Source organism: Temnothorax americanus, unplaced genomic scaffold (genome assembly GCF_048541705.1).
Source record: "Temnothorax americanus isolate GAGA-0224 unplaced genomic scaffold, ASM4854170v1 Scaffold4, whole genome shotgun sequence".
Classification (NCBI taxonomy): domain Eukaryota; kingdom Metazoa; phylum Arthropoda; class Insecta; order Hymenoptera; family Formicidae; genus Temnothorax; species Temnothorax americanus.
The window spans coordinates 5,367,080-5,389,719 of NW_027509547.1; the positions used below are offsets into that span (position 1 = coordinate 5,367,080).

At 32.0% G+C, this 22,640-nt stretch overlaps 2 protein-coding genes across 5 annotated transcripts in view; one reads left to right on the forward strand and one right to left on the reverse strand.

Moving 5' to 3' along the window:
- Positions 1 to 22,640, reverse strand: part of Glurb (metabotropic glutamate receptor B) — a 124,155-nt gene that overhangs the window by 100,151 nt on the left and 1,364 nt on the right. The window lies entirely within an intron of this gene.
- Positions 1 to 22,640, forward strand: part of LOC143902387 (UNC93-like protein) — a 126,339-nt gene that overhangs the window by 82,803 nt on the left and 20,896 nt on the right. The gene's annotated exons all lie outside the window — the stretch shown is intronic.

The following is a 22,640-nucleotide window of genomic DNA, read 5'->3' on the forward strand; positions in this document are numbered from 1 at the left end:
TAGATCGATACTTGTTCATCAACTCGATATGTTTTGAAAAGGTTGACGAAGAAGTCCGTGCTTATTGAGAGGTGATTTTTGAAATGTTACGGAAATATATAAAGGTAGAATCTCTTTCAGTACATTTGCAAACGATTGAATTGTTTTCCGTGACATAAGAGCCTAGATTGTACGGAGGAAATGTATGGCTTCGAAAAGCTTCGTATTTTCTATACTATGTCATTAGTTGATGCTCGTGTTTGGTTTTATGAACGGTATTTTCCATGTACAAATGATTAATTGAGAGCGTGAGTTTGTGAATCAGTGCAATGCCTTACACCTCGCGATTTCGTAAACAATTAGTAGAATTTCTTGGCTCGAATTTTTGCACATGTTTCTGAGACCATAACCTATTTTCCAATTTCAGCTTATACGTTTTTACTGCATTCTCTTCATATACGTAAAATTGTGCTTTTTCAAAAACAATGCATAGAACACGAATAATGGGGCATTACGTTGTCTTTCTTTCGTAATTTTCAAAATAAAAAGATTGCAAAAGATATACAAGAGAGCCTGAGAGCCTGATACGTCGTTCAAAAATCTTCCTTATAATGCAAAATTGCTTGATCTATCTCGAATGCATAAGCATTACCTAATAGAAGCAACACGTACGCGTGTTACACATGGACACGAAAATAGTCTTAGATGACCGATAACCACTGAACAAAGTGGCTACAGCTCTTCGTGTAATTGGCTTGCACGATGGAAACTACTTACGCATCCACCAAAGTACCGTGAAAGATTAGAAGCAGTCACCGGAAAGGCTTTTCTAATTCTAAAGGTCCATTCTGTGACGACGCGACGGTCTGCTTACTAAGCACCAGTCTACCACTCCATTAACCCACTGCTCTCACCAGTTAAGCTATAATACATATTAATGCTGTATATAGATCGCTTACCAGAATCCATCCAAAGATGTAAAACGAGTATAATTTTCGTCATTACATAATCAAAAGTGCCAGAAACCAAAATGCCATTCTAATCACAATATGCAATCACAAATTAATATTAATTTATTGCAACAATGTTCAATGTTTATTAAATTATTATGTTATATTTGCTATTTTTCTGAAAAAAGTTCATTACAATTAGAGCAATTCATACAAATATGGCTTGTTAGATTTATCAGCTTCCGAATGTAGTAATCGTGTTTATATTGACATTAAAATTTCGAAGGAGTGACTTCCTTTATCTCTTTAAAATAAATCGCCACAAGTATACTTGTCTGAATAGACTTCCTACAAAATTATACATTAAACACTCTTAAAGAAAGTATTTTATCTTTATTCGTTTATCTTCTTACATTATTTTATGGCTCTTCTATAACCCTTTTGATTTACGATACTTGATATCGGGTATAATAAACTTAAATAAGTTCGACATCGAGTTGTATCTTGAGATTAATATAAAATATTTTTACGCATGTTTCATCTTTAACTTTAACATTATAATATTAGACTAGTCATATATTTTTTTAAATATGACAAATTATTAAATCATAAGAGCGTAATACTTTGAAAACTTATATGCGACACTCAATTAGGAAACTGTTTTACGGCGGAATTAAAGCCATTTATCATTCCTACCATCATTTGCCGATTCAAATTGTCGAAGTCGAAGTCGATCGAGTCAAGTCCGCGAATGTAGCAGTAAAATCGAGAATGCTGCTCGCAGTTCTCCGATATGATGAATTTCTAATTTATGCAAGTCGCATTAGCCGCCAAAAGACAGCACGAGTTATGACAACGGGACTACTGACCCTAATCCGCAAAAAACTACTTTGAATAATGACTTGTCTCGTTATATGAATTATGTGCAATACATCCAAGTGTTATCGCGCGTAAAGGGTTAAAGCTCGAGGAAATTGAGGATTATTTTTAGTGAATTATTCACGTAATTTTCCTCCAGGGAAATGTGGAAAGGTGAAAAGTTTACGTAAATTTGCAAAAATCGTTTTTTTCTTTGAGTGCGTAAAACGATGAGATTTGATAGAATGAAATTCACATTAGATTGAAAACGATAATAACTGAAAAAGTTTTGACATATACGTGATCGGTGTTCTGTATTTCCGAGATCCGCCAAAAATTATTCGCGGTATACTCCATAAGTTTTGAAAGCAACTTTTATTCGGCGCGACCTTTCTGTTGAGAGCTTTCAATTAATATTACATAAAAATTGCTCTTTTACAAACATGTTGGAAGTTTTAAAATTATTAGCAGTACAAAACAATATTGGATTTTTTGGGATACGACGTCAATATATTTGTGAGAATAAAAATACATGTTTTTTAACACAGGTAGCATACATACGTATATGTATACATTTTTCTTTCTTACTATTGATTTTTCAGTAGGGTCTTCCCTCTTTTTCGTTTACTTATATATTTTTTAATGACGTATACTAAGCGTTGTAATGATATAATAGAATTTTTCTTATCTATTTAAGGTTTTATATGTAATTTATATATATATATAAATTATTTACGCACACATAAAACGTTATATAAATACGTAATTTCTTAAATTTCTGATCTAATAATCTGCTTTTGTAAAATTTGCTGAGAACTTTGTGAATTTTAACGTGAAGAAAGCTTCTCTGGTTTTATGAAGTTGCGAAATATTTTATATTCTCAAGATGAAATATATTACAGCAGCAGAGTTCTTTCAGTTCTTGAAACGTTCAATTTAAAATATTCTAGTATGCTTCATGACATCTGTACTTTCACGGAACGATTAATTTTACAAAACGTTTGAACTCAATTTATTCGCTCAATTTTATATATATCATTGCAAGAAATTTAATAAATAAATGGATACAGATAATAAACTGTCATCACAAAATAACTTCCTTTGTTTTAAAATTGTCGACAAGTATGAACACACACAGACACACACACACAAGATGTGGATATGATGAAAAGCCTATTACTCGTTGAAACTTTTGTTGTCAAAAACAATTTTGCACATTCGATCGCTGTAAATTTACCGACAATAAAGTGTCGTGATTCAAATGATAGTTACATGTATAACGATAGCATAGATTCATAAAAGTGCCCTAGTTCAGTCTACTGGAAGTTTAAGCGATACTTTTTTTTGAAATTTGCGAAATAATTTATTTTACATAATAAATTTTATAACATATACATAAAATGAAGGTAAAGGGTCAGATACTGAAGTAAATTTAGATATTAAATCAGAATATTATTATTTAATTTATTTTATTTATGTAATAATAATATTAATAATACAAATTAGTAGCTTAAAGCTGCTAGTAATAACATTATGGCATACATAATATTATTATTATATATACATAATATTATTTGATTGTAGAGAATTTTACTCATCCTATACGTTAAAAAAATTTTTTTATTTGAATTCTCCCCGAAGGAAGGAACGAGATATGATTGCGAGATATTTGCCAATGTAATAGCCATATATCATGATATACGAAATAATTCGTTCTATATCGAGTTGTGTTTTACAACGTGAAAAATTTCAGTTCTGGATAACGATATCGATAAAAGTGTTATAGTTGCCGCGGCAAAAATCCGGATTATATGACCCATAATTTAGCCAGATAATTTAATAACTTACCAGCATATGTACGTACATAGTAAACCTTGTATATGTGTAGCAATATCACGATATAAATCCCAAAGATGTTATATTTTAAATTCATATTTTTTACATTTTTTACTATCTTATCACATAAGTTTATAAAGAAAACTTGAAAAAATTTGTCAATATTCAGAGCAATTTGCCCAGAGTTAATTGCTTCCAGTCTAATAAAAGAATAATATTTATGGAATTTTATAGAATTATCTTTTGTTGACAAAAATTGAGGATATCTAATTATAAAAAGATATATTCATTGATGTTGCGAATGTAGAGATTTCGCAATCTATCTATAGATTGAAAAACTTTTTTATAATTATATTTTTTCAATAATTTATGTTTCTGAGATTTTATAATGAATAAAATTATGACTAACATTAAGAATCATGTATCCATGAATTTCACGCCGTATTGCTTTTACGTGCGACCGACAGATTTAAAGCAACTTGAGAATTTGATGGTTTCACAGAGTTTTCACTAAAAACGCTAGGGGCTATTCGGGAGTTTCGTGCATTTATTTGTGAGTTTCCCGAACGTCGCAGAACTTCCAATTTATAAGCGAGAAATATAGTGCGATCGGGCTCTGTAGTAGTATCCGACGGATTTATCGGGGACATAAACTTCCGAACCGAATCAACCCGAATGAATTGATTGGACTAAACGTTAGGGCCACCTAAAGTAAAATCGCTGACGACAGCATGATGCAGTTTTAAATCTTAGATCACTCGCGAACACGTTGGGGATGAAATACATGACTTTTCTCGGAAACTGCTGCCGTCCACCGAATGTGATTATGGCGAGTTTTAAAGCATATAGCAGATATTTTTCATGAAAAATTTCACGTAGTTGCAAGGTGATTCTGTAGAAAAGGCTATCTTTTGTTCCGAGACGAACGAAAAGAATATGCATTTTATGTTGGGTCATACTCGTATGATGGATGTCGCGGACTATGAGAGTAATTTTCAACTACTCTCAAGTTCTTGTGAAAGCTGCGAAAGCTGCGTGACTGAGAAAAATATAAAAGCTTCTTTTCGAAGAGAAACGTAGTACACGAGTAAAAATTGTCAAATAATATTGGTTACATTAGTTACATAAAAGGAAAATGTTAAATGTTATTTTCACGGTATTGCTATATAGGTATAGGGCTGACAGTGTATGTATATATTATTTTATTGAACGAACATTAGTTATGCAAACTTTAGCGGTACAGTGGTAAACTTTGTGAGCCTCTAAACGACGAAGATAGGAATGCATTTAGGAATGCAATTAACGATGATACTGACTACACTTCATTACCAGTGGTAATATTATCATAAAGACTATTAAATAAAAATCGAAAGCCAATATACCTCGCGGGCGACAGAAAGATATTTGAGCAGTTTCCCTTTAATAGCATTGGATCACGGTTTGTTGAATTCTCGCTTGGAAGCTTTGCTTGATTCGCTCTTTCTGCGCATATAATTTCGCTAGCTCTTCCTCGACTCCGTCCTAAACCCTTTCTGTCGGTGCATCGTCGACAAACTGCGATGCAGACTAGGCCACCTTTTGCCACGCAATTACCTTGGAAATGCGACATTCAAAGAGCTAGGTTTCCTTCCTGTCTACAGCCGACGGAATTTCTTCAGGATAGTTAACTTCCCTTCAATACATAAAACTTGAATTGAATCGATACAAGAATGGTTAATTAATTGTCCACGTTGACGCGTATGGTAATTATGCAACATTCATCGTCAATGCAACATCATAGCTCCGTAATAACGTTGCTATAGTCGATTGTTCTTATATCGCGACGAAGATGTCTTGTCTCTCAACGCGATTCGGTATTGCATAACGAGTGTCAGATACAGTTGTAAGATTCTGCAGTCCTTCGGGATATCCCGCATCAAGAGATCCTACGTTATCTATAGACAATTTTATACGCGAAAACATCGTGGTAACTAATAAGAATTTATCATGAGGTACCTAACGATATAACATATTCTGTTAAATAAGGTAGAAAAGCGTTCATTTATTGTTTTACAATTTAATTCACAAACTTTACTCTCGTCTCTTAGCATTTTTATATAATAATGTTATATGCTTCGCATATTTAACTAACTAAATTAATTAATCGAATTAGTTAATTGTAAAATCTTGAGCAGCAGTGGAGGTTAGAATGGATTTCCAATCGTTGTTGAGGCGTAAAGGAGTGACAGAACAATTTTGACGCGCGGTTGCTTGAAAATCGTGATTTGTTGCTATTGTATTACAACCGAAACAGACAGTTGCAATGCTGTTGTAACGAAACGAACGATTGTGTCACTCGGAATCGGCCGTTTACTATGTACGTGACTTCTGACATGGACAAATTAAATCGATTAAAGGGAAAGAGGCAGTAAGAGCCGGCGCGGTAAATAGGGCGCAAGTTATATATATTTCTTATCGTCAATACATAAAAAATTTGCGAACGTTTCGACCATTTTTTGTGGTCATCCTTAGAAACGTGTAAATTAGAAACTCTATTGTAACGCGGTCATTGGGCTATTGTATACTCGCACGTTGCACGTTCATTTTTCCATGCGGTCATTCCGGTGTGTGTGCGCTACTCCATAGGCAAGCAACCTTGAATCCCTCCCAAGTTAGAAGGCAAGGAGGACCATGCTGATGCATTTGGTACTTTATTATATGTTACACGATATAATGAAATCGTAAACGGTATAGCGCACAAAACGGTAGATAACAGACGCAAGTTATCTTGACATTGCTTCGAGAGATAATGGCCTTTTAACTTGGGAGGGACTCAAGGTTGCTTGCCTATGGAGTAGCGCACACACACCGGAATGACCGCATGGAAAAATGAACGTGCAACGTGCGAGTATACAATAGCCCAATGACCGCGTTACAATAGAGTTTCTAATTTACACGTTTCTAATTTATTGCGCTGAAGATGACCACAAAAAATGGTCGAAACGTTCGCGAATTTTTTATGTATTGACGATAAGAAATATATATAACTTGCGCCCTATTTACCGCGCCGGCTCTTACTACTTCTTTCCCTTTAATCGATTTAATCACGAGAGCCTTATAATTTTTAATTTTTATGGACAAATTAAATTCGACCACGATAGCGTTCATAGGGCAGAGAAACTGGTTGCACTATCGAGCACGAGATTGAGTATGTCGTGAACGACAAATTGATGGTTTGCTTGGGCATAGTTGGACTGACAATGAGTGCCGAAGCTTGTTTCATGCGGATATATAATTTTTTATGATGGCTCTACGGACAAAGTTACGCGAGACGGAAATGCGTCGGCGTATTGTGTGAATCTTTATCATTTCGTACAAGAATGAATTAAATCAGAAGAACATATGACAAATAGTAATCATCGATACGTCACTAATTACATATTCAATAAAACATCAATTCAGTATCTATCTCACCGAAGTATTTTTTTGTTATAATATATCTTTTTAAAGAAAAACCGATCCGAAAATGAAAGATCCGAAATCGTCTTTATATAAGATCCTTTTTTATTGGGAAAATACAAAGCTTAAATCTGCCAAAGCCGGGGAATGAAATCCTCTTGACACTCGACCTCTCAATAAGTTTATAAATCTCTAATCTCGATTTCTCAGGGCAATCCTTCTTAAAGCCGCCCTACGTTGACTTACGCATGCACTCCTATCGATCGGTTTGCAAAAGATGAATGTATAGCTTTTATGAAAGATTAATAACAAGTATATAAAGATGAATAAAATATAGAGTGAAATATTGCATATATTTATATCACGAGATTATCTGACTTTTTGATGTATCTATCAAATAAAAGGTATGTATTGAATATTCGAGTAATTTATCAAAGATTCGGGTGTAAGAAGAATCACTTGATGGAACGAACACGGATATACATACATATTTACAACGATCTTACGCTCTTCTTATCATTTCTAACATTATCGCTAACGTTCCATGTGTATCTTGACGATATATTTGCGAGACAGCATTTTTGATACGCGATTTATATACATATATGTAATAATATGTTGCGCAAACAAGATTTCCACGTTACTGTACCAGTGTTGTGTACCATCACGTTTCCCTTCGCGACAAGTACTGAAGAAAACATCAAACGCGATTATTCCTTACGGTTATTCTTTATGATATTTATATAAATCAGCGATTTACATAAATTTTTTCTAACAAATAAATTAAATTTTACTCTTTAATTACTAGATTCGATGCGCGACAATAGTATATTAATTGAAATTAGTTCGGAATACAAATTTATTGATGAATTTATCTTAATATAATTTTTCTTAAAAAACATTGGATATTTCAAAATGATATTAACGGTGGTAATATTTGCTTTGCTAAGCACTGCATACAGCATATTGTTGCAAAATTATTCCACTATTATTTGCATGTCACACTCGAGTGAGCAAGATATGGCGGGAACCGCTGCGTGTATCGTGTCATTTTTCGAACTTGTCAAATACTAAAAGGTACCTACCAAACCATATCATACCTTTCGATTATTATTAGGTCCATAATCGTAAGTTATGATTTATGTATATATGTGATATTAGGTCCATAATCGTAAGGTATGGTAGGTATATATATGTATATGTATGTGTGTACGTATATGTGGAAATAAGAGAGGCAAGACTTTTGAAAATTGATATCATTTTTGATTACTCAAAGTTATGACGTAACGTTGAAATTTCGCTGAAAGGATCGCTAAAGTGCAAAGTATCTTTTATTAAGACTGAAGTTTTTTCTTAGACTTTCTTTTTACAGGTCAAGAATCATTATATATATGGGCAAACTTTTTGCTTATCGATGTACTCGAAATTACTACTTTTTTGTTGTACTTCGAAAATCGAACACCGCAGTTCGTTACTTCGCGAACGTTGTGGTTGTCTATTTGCAATTGTTGGCGTTTCCGATACAAGTCGAGAAGAAAGGAAGTCTGATTTGCTCCAGGTTCTTCGTTAGCAAGTTTCACGTCAATTCCTCACGAAACTTAAATTGGTGCACGGTCAAATTTAACAGATATTTTCTTCTAAACTGTAATATATATTTGTTATTATATATTAATATATATATATATTTTATATATTTTATTCCTTTAAATCTATGTATTTCAATCATTATTAGACAATGATATTTATTTAATGCAATAAACAATCTGTTATTTTTCCGACACTGGATACTAAGATTTCTGTCGGGTCTCGAGATAATCTTCGTTACTTTTTATGATGTGATATAAATTGGATATACGTATACGTACTAAACTTTACCGGTAGCTCTTATGATAAAATGTGAAAAGTCCGTTGACTTAGGTTTTCTTTAGAAAAACAGAATTAATATTTCATACGTAAGAATTTTAATATAGAAAGATGAAGAAGAATGTTTCAAAGGTTATTGTATTGCATGAGAGAGAATACTGTGTATAGCATAAAAAAATAAAATTATATTATACATATATATATTTTTTTTTTATTGAATTCAATCATTTTTCATATAATTGTGTTTTGTTGGACACAACTTGAACACATTTATTAACAAATGCACTTCTTTAAATTATTAGAATTTAAGAAATTGACTGATTCACTAGCAGCGTCGACATGGAGCGCGTTTGTATATTCTTTTCTTCTTATCTTTCTACTGTTCTCTCTACAACAGAAATCCACCAGGAAGTGCCCATCAGTCTGGAACTGCGGGGTGAATTCACGTTATTATTTTGCGAAAGATACTACGAAGCGCCAATATTTTATCTCCCGTCTTCCTGAAACCGTGGACTCACCTGTAAAATACGCACGTGTTGCCGCTGTAAAAGCTACCTCTCGCGGGATTCATTTGTATCCTTAAGAGACCACGAGACGTACAGCTTTTCGGAGAAAACGGAATATACTTACTTTACTTAAGTTAGTGCAATATGACTACCGTATAAATAATACTGTATTAGTGTCATTTGTAAGTTTTCCCAATATTTGCAGAAGACTTTAATTATATTATCTGAGCAAAACTGCTATGTTTCGCGCAACATAACAAATACGTTTTAGTAACTGAATTGTCAAAAATATTTGTTATTTTACATTTTACTTGAATTAACTTTATACGTATTTTTTACGATTGCGTTTTGCATTATGTGTACCCTCAGAATATATTTCGTGATCTATATACGCGACAGTCTTATATGATACATAAGAGAGCACGTGTTCCTGCTATATACTTAAAAGGATAAAAGAAATTGAACTTTTTTCACTTAAAGGAAGAAACAGGTGCGAAGGTTTCCATTCCCCAGGAGAAAAAGCTACTATCTTATAGCAAAACGGAAGCTAAATGAAAAAACCAGAGATAGAAGAAAGAAAAAGATGATCATCATATACGTTCAATATACTTTTCATCCGCTGAACTTTTATCGTGGTTCTTTAATGTGTCTTTCGCAATCATTCAATTATACTTTTGATATCTTGTTTCTTTTCACGGCGTTTATATAATTCTAACAATTTGTTCGCGTATAACTGACAGATTAAAAAATAACTTATTAATACTAATTTAATCATAGAGAAAAAATATAATAAATTTTTTATTATATGATATTATTTATAACCCACGAATATAAACAGAAGATTATTTTATAATGGAATAACTGCAATTTACTATCAAATTTTTTAATAGTTTCAACGCGTCAAAAATAGACGTCTTTCATGATGAATTTGTAAAACAGAAGACGACAAGAACTTACTTGATTTTGTATTTACGTAATATGAATAAAGTAAATTTTGTAGGTCTCTTAAGGAAAAAGAACGAAAACGACAGAACGGTGTCGATAAGGAAAATTAAAATCGTCGAAAGAACTTCGGTGGTTGTCGACTGGTTTAGTTCTCGTTTCGATCGATGTGACACGAATAAAAAAGTTTAATAGCTGTGGGTGGAGTGGGTGGGACTCCCCAAAGAGAAATGACTTCGTATCGTACGTCAGTGTCAAGTTGTATATGAAAAAAATTCGACTATTTAAATTGACTCGTATTCAATGCCGCACTACCCTCTCCGGGAAAGAAATAGCATGCTATTTAGCCCCTTTATTCACAGGAAAAAATCTAGTTGAAATTTGAATTTTGTATGACTTTTTTTCATTTCGCATATTACGATTGAGGCACTCATGAGTCAGAACAAAGAATCCCTTGTTAATTTCAGGCATACAAAAAAGAAAAACGTTTCTTTTTATAGTGCACATGCATGTAATATATTATTCAAAATTATACAATTATGAATTTACATAAAAACAGAGAGAGAAACAAACAGAGGTTTTGAATATGCAAAAGATACTATGTATCTTAAAAATTTCTCTTATACGTATTATATATTATTTTTCCATCGTTTCCTAACGATCTTTTAATTTCTCGCTTGATTGCGATAAGTCATTTAACACTGCGTTTACTAATGATGTAAAAATATTTTCTTAAGAAATGATAAATCTCATTTCTTCTTTTTTAACATTTTGCGTTTATCCGCTTGCCGATGTGACCTTGTAAAGTAAATCCTTGTTTACGATGTCAGATATGTACAATAGGACGCCAGATATAGCCGCGAGCGTATATTCATACCTTGGAGGAAACTGCGGAGTCTGGGTGTATCTTTGTCGAAGTATCGCCACAGGGAATAAATGTAGATTAAGCGAGTCACCTTTCGATTGAATAGGTATTTAACTAGCATGACTAATTACTTCTAAACAAATGCAAATACCGTCCACCATTAGATATAATTTGTATGATTGAGATTTGGATTACAAATGTAAAGTATAAGTTTGGAGTTCGATACTGTGATGACTGAATATTAAATTTCAAAGTTGGATATTTCTTTCTGTTGCATATACGTTATGATTTTCTAAAATACGAAGAATAAGTTAGGAGACATTTTATATAAAATTTTTGTCGTTGACATCAAATATTGTGGTGTAAAAAAATAGTACGCTTTGAAAATTGGAAAATATGTCTTAAATTTTTAATCTTTTTTTTTAATATATTTAAATATTTTATCCATTTTTTTTTTTTTTTTTTTTTTTTAAAAAAAAAATTCAAAGCCTTTAGTATCAATAGTATCACATTAATTGTTTAATGTGAAAAAAATTACAATTACAGTCTTTCAATATATGAGGTTAATTTTTAATTAATTAAGAGTGAATATATGTAGCAATCGTTATAATATATATTAAAATATATGAATACAATTATAAAAACGATTCAATATCAATAATAGCACTTTTGTTTAATAACAAATACAAAAAAAATTTAACAAAATTTTATTTTAACAAATATCTATCTATAATGTTATGAATTTTTGCTTCATAGAAACTACATTTGCCTTTATAAGAACATGATACATTACAAAAAATTCGGTGGATTTTCTCATTTTGCTTCTAACGTCGTAATAATATACAGTTATACCGCGACTCATATGGTGGCTTAATTAATGAATTACTATCTGTATTCTCTGCGAATGTCGTCTGCAGATGCAATGGCCTACGGTAAGTGACAATTTAATATCTTTAGTGTAGTATCTCGACACGAGAGAGAATCTCGTAACTGTATTTCACGAAAATGATCGATGGCGCTGCATCGTTACCGTATAAAGCGGTTGTATTTCGTCCTTCCTTATTGTAGGCTCCGGGGCATGTATCGCAGTTTCGTTAATGCGTGACGCTGTCCTTTGGTACATGCATCAATATCTATCGTAGTTTATGTCGATACATAGGTACGACACACTATCCTTTGTCCGTTGACGGGTAATGTCGCTTTTCGAGTGAGCTGTAGAATATTGAAATTTATCGAAGAAATATGACGCGATTTATTAGAAAATAAATCTTCAGCTAATCCGTTAAACGATCGATAATCTGGCGCGCGTTAATTTCGTCAGATTTTAGCGAGCTATTTGCTTTTTATTTCTTTATCAATCGCAGATAATTCAACGTGTTCTCACTCGTTTGGGATAGATAAATTTATCGGTGATTTGAACGAGAGAGCCGCTGGAATTGTACTCTGAATTATTTCTCGACTATTATTGTCGAAATAGCAGCAGAATTTTAATCTAAATAAAAAGTAATCACCACGATCGGTAAAAGTAATCGAAGGTAACAAACGTTAATTAAATGCACAGCATAGCATCAGAGCACGACTGCATATTCTCGATGAAAAGAATTCAGAGGTACGAATTGATAAATATTTGCTGAAGATTTACCGACTCAGCGTGATTGCCTCAGTTAATACATAAAAATTTACGCAACCTAGGCTCTTTTAGCATATATGAAATCTGGATCGCTTACATATCTGAAAAATTTAATTTAGTGTTTCAGATTTTTTGTTTTTGAGTAGTTTCATCACATTTATGCGTAATATCATATTTTTCTTAATTTTTTTGTATTTAAAGACATTTATTTTGTATAATAAATAAAATAGATTTAACCGTGTAATCATAGGAGATAAGTGTTCGCTACCTGCCTTTTTCTATGTTTTATGTTTTTTGGGTTTTTTCAACGTCTTTTTTCGCGTTTTATTCTTTCACGTTTGTATAGCGATGTGTATATAGATAGCGGGCATTCGAGCCGAATTATTATCACAAACTTCTCTTAGTTTCTTGCCATCATCCTCGTTAATTTTTTCTCACGTCTGATGAAGTGCTACGAAGAAATTCTAAAAGCTCAGTCGCGAACACGATTGTAATAATCTAAATGGTACACTAGATGAATAACATTTTAAAACGTGAGCTGATCTGAATTAATGAGAGATATTTTAAAATATAATGAAAGAAAAAATTGATAAAGTTTAAACATTATATATGTATGCAACCACGCTATTTTTTTAAGACTCAACATTGCATGACAAAAGACTTACATAACATTTCGTAACTTGTTTCTAGTATTTTTTTTAAAGCTATATATATATGACGTGCAATAAAAAGGTACAAAGATATAATTCACTAAATTAATATCCAATAGTATACGAAGGATATGACTAATATCATAATATGTGGATTTAATAACCGCGAAAGATTTTTATTAACGTACAAGGTGCGTTGTTTCAGACACGAAAGATCAATAATAGGCGTTACTGCTTGCGAGCGTTATTTATGGTGTATTGTTCTAACGTACACGCCATCGAAGTTTCGGGCGATCTTTGTGGTGAAGGTGGAGCTACGAATTTTCTATGGAGCTCGTATAAGATGATTTATTATGGATTTGAATAATTGATTCTATACGTCTACCGACTGTACGACCCTATCCGTATTTATAAAAGTATTCTTATTTGATAAATTATAAAATAGATACGTATAACTTCATGACACAATACATTTTTGCGCGTAAAATATGAAACGTTTACGTCCAATGGATAAAGCAATAGGCAAACTCTATGAAATATATTTTTTTAATTTGTTTTTATATTTTTCTCTTATATTATTCCTGCTAATACATCATATTTCTAATACATTTACACAAACATGAAACCTCACGAAATCCTAAAGCTATGATAATTTTTTCGCCTTTGACACGCAGCAATAGATTATTTATTAAATATAAATAAGAAGAGGGGCTGTAACGGTCATATGGAATTTGGAATTGTTGAAATAAATCAATATAATATTTAAACGCACCTGGATCCGCGTGTGACCCTTACAGCCTCTTCTTATCTATATTTGAATTTCGAGGGTCGTTATATTATTATATTTTATTGATTATTTATTATATATATATATATATATATATATATATATATATATATATGTGTGTGTGTATGTGTGATGGAAACGCCTGTTGGGCGACTTATAGTCTCGCTAACGCTCAAGACTAGAGGCGCCGTTTCACTTATGAAAGTTGTTAGACTCGCGACGGCATACCGCTGAGATGGGAAAATATAGATTTCCCCTCCCGCAGTGACATAGATTTTTGAGTATGTGTAGATGTAGTTACTTTTATTACTTTCTTAACACACTTACATATAGAATTTAAAAAAATACATAATTTTTAAATTATTTGTTATTTGAAAATTATCTAATTCTATAGTAATTTATGTACATTAAAAATACAAAAAAATTGATAAAGATTGTTAAACTACACAACTCTATTTAATGATATATATACAATATATATATATATAGAATTATAATGAATGATTGACTTTTTTGAAAACATCAAATATTACGTTATCTCAACGTAGCACTGTAATCGTAAGAACAAAAATTCTTTGAATCTGCATACAGAAACTACATTATAACAAATGATGATTCAGTTAAAAAATGCAGTACGCAATCGCAATCAAAAATATTGGACGGAAAGAATTTCGTGAGAGAATGTTCTAAAATAGAAATCGGGAAATCGTCATTATACAGAATAAGAGGCTTTGCTTGGTAAAATTACCTTGCAACGGAATATCCATTTTTAAATATTTCTGTTTTCTGATTAGAATATTTTGTCTCTCTGCAACATTTATATATATATAAGGGGTAATCGATTATTAATCATTTTTTAATACCAAATGCATATTGCCTTATATTGCAATGGTCTCTAATGCACATCAGACGTTATTTATTAAATCACTTATTTGGAACTTACATTTACGGATATGACGTTAATGTGAGTGATACATACGAAACGGACATCGCGTTTATGGTACACGCATCGTCGATCTGCGATCTCACGGGTATCGTAAAGTATTGATTCATGCGAATTTTATGAGTTATTTTTCACAATATCAGTTATTTTCCAAGTGTGCACGAAATAATATGGCACGTGAGCAGGGTGTTATTATCAGAGAGCTTCCACGCGTGAATATACCGGTTACAAGTAAGATCGTGTATATAGATTCTATCGATACTTCTCCTTCAGAGACGCTGAATATATCGTCGTTTCACATATTCGAATGTTTCGTGAGTAGTTTTGGTACAGACGACAGCTTTCGAAAAATTCAATTTAATGATGACAGCCGCGAAAATATTTTCACCCGCCTGAAGTAGTATTATCCAATAGAAAATGTCAGCAGTGCTGCACGCATTAAAATGAGCCAAATAAATGGTAGCCCGATAAAATTGATGGTAATCAATATTGCATGCAATAATGCAAAAAATTTAAAATAATTACGATAAAACAATTCATGAGATTTTCCACAATTTTCTTTAATTTCCGAGAGTCTTTATATTAGACCGCGATATATTAAATAACATTTGTTTCAGTTTTGACCGTCGTTGGCTCGAAATTTAATTAATTTATTTATTACAAAGCAATTGAAATATATTTTTGTAGGATTTAGCCATTTCCAGTACATTATATTTTTTTACGTATTATAATATTTCGTGTACAATTAAATTGTTTCGTTGATTTTGACTTTTACATAATATTACATGAGAATAAACTCGGTCGAGGATTGCTTTCGGTAAACCTGTTTGCTGATTGTTCCGGCAAAATTTCACATCCGCAATTTTTAAACGTACTTTTTTTACATCATTGTACGGTGCCTTGAGAAGCGAGAGAAGATCGTCTATCGATCTCGAAAGGAAGGATGCGGAACTCGTCATTTCTTTGTCATTGAGCATTTTGCTCGTTTCGCCTTATTGAGCGCGAGTAAAGGCGTCTTCCGATCGCCCTGCGATAGTCTTGCACAGCCCAAAGAACAAAGGCAAGATGTTAGACGCGGTTGCTTCGCGTTTCGATGCCACAGAAGAACGTCAAACGAATAGACCAAGCGATCGCAAGGAGACAATTGAGAAATACCTCTATTCGAAGTATTTTGCGGATTTCTGCATATAAGAATTTTTGTATATATAATTTTAGAAAACAAAGGGATTTTATCAAATCCATGTTTCTTTTTATTTGAAAATAATTATCCTATTTGTCAATAACGCAATTGCAAGTATTATTCCAAAAAGTTTGTTTCAACTACTTTAGTAATGCTTATGTTAGACAGAAGAATTATTACATAACATCGTACTAAAAAAAAAAACAGAACCTTATTGGCACATCGAAACTCATTATTAATTTCGTGCTGCTGAATAAGTAAGAAGATAGGTAGAGGGTAAAGGTTTCACATCTTTTTATGATGGGCTCGGACCTAATGGTACTGGGAGCCGTAATTTTTCTGCGGATTTGCTCACGTGCTGTTATTCTAATTGTAACGTATATTTGCAATATATAGAGGTAATATATAAAGGTAATTTTCCACAAACTTCAATTTAACCTTTATAATTTCATGTAAAATCATAATTCTCTTATCGCGTATGTTCGTAATGTTTGGCTAAAATACATTGTACCCATAAACATTTTGTGGCTAACTGTTTAGCATCTGGATTAATAAGCATGTTGCGAGAATGACAAAGACAGAAACAACATTAACATATTAAACATCTATTTACTGAATATGTTATTGAAATAAACGGAGTTTATATCTAGCTTGATCTAGCTGCATAAAATATTTTAAAAATATTTGTCAAACTTATATATATATATATATATATATATATATATATATTTTATATTATATTTATTATTTAGTACTATATAATAGTTATTGAGACAATTTGTACAGGTACGATATTTATTTCTTATAGAACATAGTTCTAGTGAGATTAATGATGTCGATCGAGGCTGAATAAAAAATTCGTGGAATGTGATGTTTTTTGTTGATCAGTGGCGAAAATAAAGTACGTCGCTAGAATTTGGTGTGGCACAAAGCGCCGTACACCGGGAATTTTTAAGATATACTTATAGCTGTTTTTTATATTTTTAACTATCTTCTTAGCTCTTGCTTGGAAAAGCGGGTGATTAGCTTCAAGATTGATAAGATAAATCAGTTGTACTGTAGTATTCTTGAGAAGACAAATTGCTAGGGCAATTTCAAGGGGTACATGAAAGAAATTCTCTTTAAATTTTGGTTATTTTAATATTAATACGCGGAATCTTATTTCTGAAATTTTCTGTCATTAAATCTGTGCTTTGTTAAAGAAGAAAGATTCTTAAATTTTGTGTGTGTGTGTGTTGATAATATAAATTCGACCTTTTTTATTGACTGCATTGTTAATTTACAACAAATTGCTTTCTAGCTATGGGTTAAAAAATGTATGCTGGATATAAATAATTCTTATAATTAAATATAATTTAGTAATTTTGCAACATAGATGTTATATTGAAATAATGGATTATTACAACTACATCTTAACATCATTATTGCAACTACATTAAATGTGGAAATTTATGGTGGTAGATAATGCATACGTTTCTATCACATGACAGCGTACTTTGCAAAAAGCAGCTATGTAATTACGATGATAAATGACTTTTAAGGATTTTAAGTCACGCAAGAAGCTTTTTCTTCAAAAAGATACATTGTCTCATTACAAATATTTTGCATCAATATTTCGTCGAAAAAAATCTCATCTCAAATGAAATGCTGTATTTACAAATCAACCTATTTTTTTAATTGTATATTCTATTATTATGCAAATTATGAGAAAGAAGAAAGATCCTTAAATTTTGTCATAATATAAATTATTATTATTATATAAATATCCATTTTTTCGTTAATATAAGTTTTTGAAGTTTTAGATTTACGAAATTTTTATTAATTAAAGACGGTTTAAAACATTTTGAGTTATCTACCTATATAAAAATGTAGGAAACTACGAATTCTCCACAATTTAAAAGAATTATTTTAAATTTGTGTGTATTTTTTTATTAAAGTAATAGAAGATTTTTTATAATCCAATTTTTAATGAGTGGAACTTGCAATTACGATGATAGCAAAATACTTTCAAAGCACCTTTGAATATAATGAAGATTCTACGGCGTATTTCCAATTTCCGGCTTAATCGTAAATGCATTTTCGTCGTGCTTACGTAATTATTTCCAAATAATGTCACATCCTGCCGGAAATGAGGCGTTACCCACATAACTGTATTATAAACCGCCGTTATTCGAGGTCTAATGGATAATCATTGGCGGTGCATGGAATTGACTCTTGGTAATATTTGCATCGTTGACGCACTCTATAGTCTACCAAGCAATAAAGTTTCGACGAAGCGTCACATTGTTACTTTCTATTTCGATAATCGAGGCATATTTATACTTAATTTTATTGGATACTTTTTTATTGTACATATTTTATCAACCATAAAACCTAGATATAAATTCTCCGTTGCAGGATACCATTCAAATACCATTCGGCAATTTATATGGACACATTTGAAATTCAATGTATAGTAAAGCATCCTGTATTTACGCCTTTTTTTAACAAGATCTTTCATTCATTTTTAATTGCAAAATCTAAATGACTTAGATCACAATATCGCACTCCCAAAAATGTTAGGTAACTTCCTAAATATTTAGAATCGCATTTATATTTGTATAAACTATAAACTTTTTTACTTATAATTATTTCAAAAAATATCTCGTAAAACATTAAAACTTTATGAATTATTTTGTATATATGATAAATAAAAAGAGAATCGAGGAAAAAAGCGTGTAGCTTGAGTATAGGAATATAAGAAATTTAATGAAGATCGCAATATGTGCAAAATGCACAGAAACGGTGGAGAAAAATGTATTAAATTCGAGAAAATTTAATATTATTTTAGCTTAGTAATAATAGTTTTATTTTACTGTTATTTATTTTGGTTTTAGTTTTTAATAAATGGCTGCATATATGTACGTAGCTCTCTATTATAACGAGATACTAATATTTCCTGGATTTATCGAATATGTGATCTCACAAAAGAGAAACCCCAGATAAACAAGTCCCAGCTTTCATATTTTTGCCACGATGGTTAATTGCGTCTACGTCCGGCTTGTTTAAAAGTGACATTGTCACGACTAATTAAGTTTGCGCTTCTTTATGTGCACGGAAAGGTATTACCAGCAGATTTTTCGTTTGCGATGAAATTTAAAAATACCATCTAAGCGCAGAAAATAATAGATATACATACTACTTAGAATCTTATCATGATAAATTATTATTCCGTTATAACGTTTAATAAATCAATCACATTTATGGTGGATATGTAAATGTATCGATTATTGAACTTTAATGTTTTCAAATAATATATACAACGATATCGCACCATTTACATGTGTAATTTTAAATTAGTTATTTGTTATCCTCTAGTGATACACACATTATTACTACGCGCGTTCGAAAGTTTTATTGGTTGGTTTGGGTATATTTGACAGTTATACCATTTCGAAGTTGAGATTAACCAGAAATTTAGTGATAAATGCAACGAGAAATTACACTGTAAACGCAGGTTCAAAGGCGTAATACGTTGCAATGAAGGCAAATAATCATACTTTCACAAGTGAGCACTTTTTGCATATATTTCGGAATTAAATCTTCCATGAAATGCAAAGACCAATTAAGAACTGAAATGGCCTGTAAATTTCTGCGGCTACGCAGTATGCCTTTTAATAAAGAATCCATTTATGCCGGCGCTGTACGTGATGCATTATAATATGATTATTAAATACCTAACTACAGTTCTCAGATCGTAGATATGCACAATATATTTATACGCGCTGCTGCTCTGAAGCTGTAAAATTACCACGGCGATAGTCCTCATTTACGACCACGTTTCTCGAGAGTACCGCATGTTCGTGATTAATCGAATATCGTAATATGTCGAGGTGAAAATTTCCAGCGAGTATCGATTAACGACGCGTTAAAATTATGAAAATGTATGGGTAATGTTGGTTTTTGTTGCATTTTATTTGTTGTTTTTATTCATATGTGTGCGTACGTGTAAAAATATACACCCATCGCACGCACACTAAGCATCTTTGTTTGAAATCAGCGATTAAATATCAATAATGAAGCAAAATGCATAAAAGATAAATAATTATTGCTCATTTATTGATTGCGTCTAAAGATTAAACACATTGTTACATTGTTCACTTAGCATTTGTTAATTGTTCTGAAAGTGTCCGAATGAGATTCATGAGATTCACGAAGAATGTTAAATCTAATGTAAAGCACTTTCGTCCGTTCGCTTATGTAAATTTGAATTGTCCTGTGGAAATGTGCTCGCATAAATGTAATACAATTGCTTGCGATAAGAACAGTGACAGAGCGGAGACATTATTATATTATTAAGATTTTCATCATTCTGTAGAAAATCAGAGGCGGTAAAAATTAAGGGAATTGCCCACGGCGATTGTTGCACTTGATAGCAACACCGTCATGCGCTATATACTCAAACTTTTTAATCAAACTATTATTAAGACTGCTCTCACCTATGTCTGCACTTCGTTCACTCATCCCTATATAGCAACTGGACGTCCCAAGAATGAAGCGATAATCTAGGATCTGTGTCAAGGGGTAATTCTCGTCTCCATTGTCGCAATGCATATTCATCTCACGACCATCTCGTAAGACATCTGGTATACGTGGGCAGATAATAGTCTTTTAGTCTTAGAAACTTCTCCACGAGCCACAGCTTAATCGTAGTAAGGTTACATAATTCTAGCATTAAGTTTTCATCAGTCGCAGTGCCGCAGTATTATGCTCAGATATAATATCGTTTTCGTGGAGCGTTAATACGCTTCTCAATTCGATTTTGTAACTTTAACCGCTTTTAAAACGGTAAACTTAATACGGCGTGCCGCACATCTGCTGTGCGGAACAAGAATCCGCGGTGGGAAAAGCCGAAAATTTGTAAGGCGAAATTTAAGTTTGACTCGAAAGTTTGGTATAAACTTCGCGGAAGAGCTTGCATTCATTAAAAGTTATTCACCGTGTCGATAGATACGCACGGATCTTAAAAATTTTAAGATACAAACATTTAGAATAATTTAAAAGAAAGGTAGTGAATGCGAAATTATATTATATGGGGGGAACATAAAGCACAGTTTTCAAGATGTTTGCAGTAATTTTGTTTATATTTACAACAGCGTACAACTCTTTCACCAGCATATCGTATAGGTATATCTAAAGCTGAGTTTCCTTGAGAGTATGTTACGTGAAATGAAATGTTATAATAAATCACTGTCGAGACCGTTTTTGCGCGCAAATGCCTGCAACTAAAGTATCTTCTTTCTTCTATACCCTAAGTGCGGATAGCTTTTGCAACTTATTTATTTTATTATTTGAATTTTATTTGTAAGAAACGTTAGATTTTTATTAAAAAGCACAAATATTTTAGAAAATAATTTGTCAATTTTTTGAAATAATTTAAGATTATTATATATTTTTATCGAACTTTTTAGGAATATTTATAAATAATATATATTTTATATAAACGCTTTTAGGAACCTTTTTAAATAATATATCTTTTATGTAAATGTTTTTAGCAATATTTATATATATATATTTTTTTTCTGTTTTTTTTTCTTTTTTTAAGGATTATGCACATATGTTTCATGCTTCTTTAAATATTTTTCTTTAAAGTCATTTGTTTTTTTTTTTTACATTTTGTTAAACGTTTTAAAGTATTTACATTATATGTTTAAGACAAAAATTATAATAAAAACTAAAACAATATTGCAAACGTTTGCAAACGTGATGAGCGTACGTGCAAGTGTTTGATTACTATATATGTGTATTCCGTATGACTCGTCTAAAGGTTTCGATGAATTTAAAGGAAAGGTAAGAGAGAGCCTGTTGGCAAGATGGATCTCTGGTACTACGAATGTAACTTCATCAGAAGTAAAGGAGCCCTGCTACCACACGAAGTAGTTACACCGATAACCGAGGGTAGAGTCGGTGTGCGCGGTCTAAAGAATTACTGCGGTCGTAAAGGGTCGTACAATGATCTTAGATGCTCGCTCTACGTCTAAGGGTTCGCTGTTTGGCCATCGGCTTTTTCTATGGGGACTAAATAAGGGTCGACGGGTCTTTGTAGTAATAGTTAGGATGATATCTCGAGAGGCGATACGAGAAATTTTGCTTTTAATGGTATACAATAAGGAATTCTGTCGAACAATGAGCTATTGGAATAAAAGAATTTTTGCGAGGAAATATTAATTAAAT